This window comes from Staurois parvus, unplaced genomic scaffold, assembly GCF_062004578.1.
Source record: "Staurois parvus isolate SC_StPar_1 unplaced genomic scaffold, SC_StPar_1.0 ptg000298l, whole genome shotgun sequence".
Classification (NCBI taxonomy): Eukaryota; Metazoa; Chordata; class Amphibia; order Anura; family Ranidae; genus Staurois; species Staurois parvus.
In genome coordinates, this window is record NW_028318094.1 from 1282433 (window position 1) to 1288432 (window position 6000).

The following is a 6000-nucleotide window of genomic DNA, read 5'->3' on the forward strand; positions in this document are numbered from 1 at the left end:
GAGTCGAGGGCTGTTGATGACAGCGCTTTGTAGGCAGTTATAGCCAAGTCGGGGCAGGACGGGGAGGATGCTGTCGAGTTGATCAGCTGTAGAGTGGAGGGGGGCAGGGTTAAGGTTGCGGAGGTTACGGCTGGTAGTGTGACATTTGGAGGATGAGGAGATAGAGAAGGTAATCAGGTTGGAGAAGACACGATCAAGGATATTACCGTCGGAGTGGGTGGTGGATTGTATGCACTGTGCAAGTGCAAAGGAGGAGGTTAAGTGGAGGAGATGGGATGTTGTCGAGGTTGACAGGGATGTTGAAATCCCCAAGGATGATGGTGGGTAGCTCAGAGTAGAGGAAGAACGGTAGCCAGGAGGAAAAGTCATCCAGGAAGCGGGATATGGATTCAGGAGGCCGGTATATCACAGCAATCTTCAGGGGGGGTTGGGGAGAATAGTCGGACGCAGTGGGCCTCGAAGGAGGATAGAGGGGGGGGGGGTTTGGGAGGACTCGGAAGGTGCTCTGCGGTGACAGGAGCAGACCAACCCCACCACCTTTACGACCGTTGGGCCTGGGTGAGTGGGTCCAGGTGAGACCTCTGTAGGAGAGTGCAGCAGGGGAGGTAGTCAGTGGCCTGGATCCAGGTTTCCATAATCGCTAGGAGGTTGAGGGAGCAGGAAACAGGTCGTGGATGGCGGTAAGCTTGTTGCACACCGATCGGGCGTTCAGGAGTGCACATGAAAACGGGGGGGAGATTTTAGGGAGCAGGGGGACAGATACTAAGTTGCGAGGGTTGCGGCAGGACGTGGAGGTGGGAGGGTGTTGTGTGGGTGAGGGAGGTGGTGGAGGGCCAGGATTCGGGGAGATGTCCCCTGCGGTTAGGAGGAGAAGGGTGAGAAAGGTAGCATGGGAGTGGGATGTGCAGGAGCGTGAGAAACTACTAGTGAAGGTGTTCGGGACAGTGGAGTATTAGGAGGAGGTGGTGGGTGCCGTAGAGGGGTGAAGGAAGCAGTGAGGACACGGTATACAATTGTTTGGGAGGAGCAGAGGGATATAGTGAATGGATTTTGGGAATGGAGGAGAGGAAAATGAGGAGTGGAAGAGGCATTTTGGGGAGGTGCCTGGGAGGGCGGATAGGAGTGGTGGGAGTCTTGGTTGTCGGTAGTCCAGTGGGCAGAGGCGTATCTCGCCGATATGTCTTCTGGTGGCTGGAGTTTAGGGGAGAAGGGGGAGGGAATCCGGTGTGGATGGACGGTTTCCAGGGGTGCTTGAGTGGTGAAAGTCTGGGGTGCAGAGGGGTCTCTCGGTGTGGTGGCTTTCAACAAGGGTTCAAGTCTTTAGGTCAAGTTGAGCCGGGGGTTGGTATGACTGGATCAAAGATCTATTTATGTGTTGGCTTGTGTAGTTTTTGGGCCGACATGTTTTTGGTCTGGTTGATAGGACTATGTTTGCATGCTGATTTTTGGGTTTATATATTTTAAGCTTATTTTGTAGATCTTTACATCAGCAAGTTGATTTTTAAGGCCATTTTAAAAAAATGGGTTAAATGACATTTATGCAGAACACCATGACATGGGACCTAGATTAGATGTCTTCATAAGCAAAGTTGAACATATGCATGTGCACAGGGTGTGCTGGATGTGCCTGGACACATCCTAATCACCCCGTTTGCACAGGGCATTTTTTTAAGCCCTGCTTCTGTGTGTGCAACCAACAGGCTCTTCAGGTGATGCATGCACACAGACCACGGAAGTTGGACTATAAGCATTTCAATGGTTTCATATATCACCTGATGCTCTAGGGCAGTGTTTCTCAGCTTGATTAAATTGTAGAACCTTATAACTTAAAGTGATTCTAAAGGCTTAATTTTTTTTTTAAATAACAAACATGTCTATACTTATCTGCTGTATGCAGTGGTTTTGCACAGAGCAGCCTGGATCCTCCTCTTCTCGGGTTCCCCTCTGGCACAGCCTCCTGTTGGGTGCCCACTCAGTAAGCAGCTTGCTATGGAGGCACCCGAGCATGCCCACTCCCCAGCCGCTGCTCCGTGTGTCCATTCACACACAGAGCTGCGTATCAACCCCGCCCTCCCTCTCCTCATTGGCTGTGATTGGCACAGCAGGAGCCAATGGCTCCCACTGTTGTCTCAGCCAATGATTAGAGGGAGTTCCGGGATAGCTAGGACTCCAGTGCACATCACTGGATCGAGAGGGGGCATAGGTGAGTATTAGGAGGCTGGGGGGATGCTGCATAGAAGTTTTTTACCTTCATGCATAGAATGCACGAAGGTAAAAAAAAACCTTGAGCCTTTACCACCACTTTAAGGTTTCAACAGATATACCCTTAATGTGTCATGTTTTCTAATACACCCCTGAAGAGTGTGTGGGAGGGGCTTAAGGTGCCCTAGTGGGGCACACTAAGGAACTGCCCTCACTAATGCCTAAACACTGACCATTTTGGTGGTGGGTCAGTGATGGTCTGAGGAGGCATATCCGTGGATGGACACACAGACCTTTACAGGCTAGACAATGGCACCTTGACTGCCATTAGGTATCGGGATGAAATCCTTGGACCCATTGTCAGACCCTACGCTGGTGCAGTGAGTCCTGGGTTCCTCCTGGTGCACGACAATGCCCAATGCCTGATGTGGCAAGAGTATGCAGGCAATTCCTGGAGGATGAAGGAATTGATACTATGGAATGGCCCACACACTTGCCTGGTCTAAATCCAATAGAGTACCTCTGAGATATCATGTTTCGGTCCATCCAACGCCGCCAGGTTGCTCTGCAGACTTCCCAGGAGTTCAGTGATACCCTGGTCCAGAACTGGGAGGAAATACCCCAAGACACCATCTGTTGTCTCATTAGGAGCATTCCCTGACGTTGTCAGGCATACATACAAGCACATGGGGTCATACAAACTACCGAGCACCATTTTGAGTTGCAATGAAATTTTAGAAAAATGGACTAGCTTGCTGCTTAGTTTTTTCTCTTTGATTTTTGGGGTGTCTTTTAAATTCAGTCCTCTGTAGGTTGATATTTTTCATTTCCAACAAACGATGGGGCATCCTTATGCTCCTAACACATTACCCAGTCCATATCAGTATAGATATCAAGCATGATATTTTTTTCCCTTTGAGATCTGGTGTTTTCAGTGTTCATTTTTAGTTTCTGAGCAGTCTATAAAAGAACCAAGGTAAAATTGGGTGGCAAGAATAAAAAGGCACTTTAAAGAGAAAAAAAATATAAGGCCGAAAGGACACCCTCAACATTCCATCACTACAAAGAATGCAATAAGAAATGTAAGACTGCAACCAGGGCAGCAAAAATAGACCACAAGAAACACATAGCAGAGGAGAGTAAAAAAAATCCCCAAAATACTTTAAATATATTAGTAGAAGAAAAGCTAGATCAGAGCATATTGGCCTCATAAAGGATGATCAAGGGATGTTGGTTACAAGTGACAAGGAGAAGGCAACTGTACTAAATACATTCTTCTCCTCAGCTTTTTACTATGGAAAAGGGGTATAATAGACAAGAAGACAGTATTGATAGCAACACAGCAAGGAGTGTACCCTTGTGGCTAACAGAAGCCAATGTTCTATAAAGATTAGAAAAACTTGATGTGAACAAATCACCAGGACCAGATGGCTTACACCCAAGAGTCCTCAAAGAAATTAGCCAGGTCATTGCTAGACCTTTATTACTAATTTGTAAGGAAAGCTTACTGATTGGATTGGTACCAGTGGATTGATGAAAAGATAACATTGTACTAATATTCAAGAATAGGCTGAAATACAGGCCACTCAGCCTAACATCAATAGTTTGTAAACTATTGGAGGGGATAAAAAAAGGACCATATCTAAAACTTTGCTGATAAGAATAGTATCATTAGTATCAAGCATGGATTTATGCAAGTGTTCTTGCCAGACCAACCTATTAAAATTTTATGATGAAGTAATCTGGATAAAGGAAAGCCTGTAATGTAGTGTATCTAGACTTCTCCAAAGCATTTAATACGGTACCCCATAAACTTTTAATCCACACATTGCAGTCTGTTGGTTTTGACAATAGCATATGTAACTGGACAGAAAACTGGTTACAGGAGCACATTCAGTTGGTGGTGATAAATAGCGTATCTTTTGAATGGTCTGGAGGTATAATCCACTCACCCAGACACAGTGGTCAGAAAGGAGGTGGCGCTGGTTTGTGTCTATCCCCACTGAGCACCTTTCAAGTCTTCCCTAACCCTCCCTCTCTATCCTTCTCTTCTTTTGAGACTCACTGTATTAGGCTGTTTTCTCCCATTTCTCTGAGGATTGCAGTGATCTACCGGCCTCCTGGATCTGTGTTGCACTTTCTTGATGACATCTTTGCTTGGCTACCCTACTTACTCTCCTCTGAAATACCCACTATCATTCTTGGAGATTTTAACATCCCCATTAATGTGAACAACCCGGCTACATCCCAACTCTTCAACCTAACCTCATCTTTTGCCTTAACACAATGGACACAGTCCTTCACTCACTCTGATGGGAATACATTAGACCTTGTTTTCTCCCATCTTTGCACTGCCTACAACCTCATAAACAATCCAGCCTGTGCCCCTCCCTGACTTCTCCATCAAGATCAATAATACAACCATCAGTCCCTCCCCTCATGCCAGGGTACTAGGTGTAATCCTAGACGCCCAGCTGTCCTTTTAGCCCCAAATCCAATCGCTGTCCAAATCTTGTAGACTTCACCTCCGTAACATCTCCAAGATACGCCAGTTCCTAACCTCTGAAACCATTAAGCAACATATTCACTCCCTGGTTATCTCTCGCCTTGACTATTGTAACTCCCTCCTCATTGACCTACCTAATTGCAGGCTATCCCCTCTTCAGTCTATCATGACTGCTGCTGCCAGACTCATCCACCTTACTAACCATTCCATATCTGCCATCCCTCTCTGCCAGTTCCTCCACTGGCTTCCCATTGCCCAGCAAATAAAATTCAAAACATTAACAATAACATATAAAGCCATTTATAACTCTGCCCCAAATTACATCACCAATATTGTCTCCAAATATCACCCACACCGTCCTCTCCGCTCCTCCCATGACCTCCTGCTCTCTAGCTCCCTTGTCTCCTCCTCCCATGCTCAACTCCAGGACTTCTTCAGAGCCTCCCCCATCCTCTGGAACTTTCTACACCAATCTATCCGACTATTGCCTACTCTGCCCACTTTTAGGCGATCTCTGAAAACCTATCTCTTGAAGGAAGCCTATTCTGCCATTCAGCTAATTACGGAATCTTCTATTCCTCCTACCAGTCCATCCCCCATATTTATTACCTTTTGTACCCCTCCCTCTTAGATTGTAAGCTCCAAGGAGCAGGGCCCTCCTAACCCTCTTGTATTGAACTGTATTGTGGCTGTATTGTCTCCCTTTATATTGTAAAGCGCTGAGCAAACTGTTGGCGTCGTATAAATCCTGTATAATAATAATAATAATAATACCCAGTGCTCTGTCCTGGGACCAATCCTGTTTAACTTGTTCATAAATTATATGGAGCAGCTGACATTAAATGGTGGACTGCGGTCCTAACATGGACCGAACAATACCCCTGTCCGGATTGTAGAGCCTGCCAGTCTAAAGTGCCAGATCCCTGCCGCTCAGCAGTCATTGGTTGCTGGGACTGGGGGCATCCCAGCAGCCAGGATGTCACGTATGCGCCCCACCCCCTGCAGCTTGCTATCTCTCACTTCCCCGTCTCCCACTCCCTGCCTGCCCACAAGGTTTAGTGTGATTTCACGTGCCCCGCCCCCTTTGGCAGGGTTCTTGGCACAGCTCCCACCCCTTAACATAAAATATACCCATCAGAGCGCCCCTTAATGTAGAATGTGCCCATCAGCATGCCCCTGGGGGCAGAAGTGAGCCTGATTTTGCACTCTCCGCCTGTAGTAAATAAACCCCTTAGAGTCCATGATTGGCAGTAATCCACAAAGACAATACATCCATCACTGGCACATGCAAT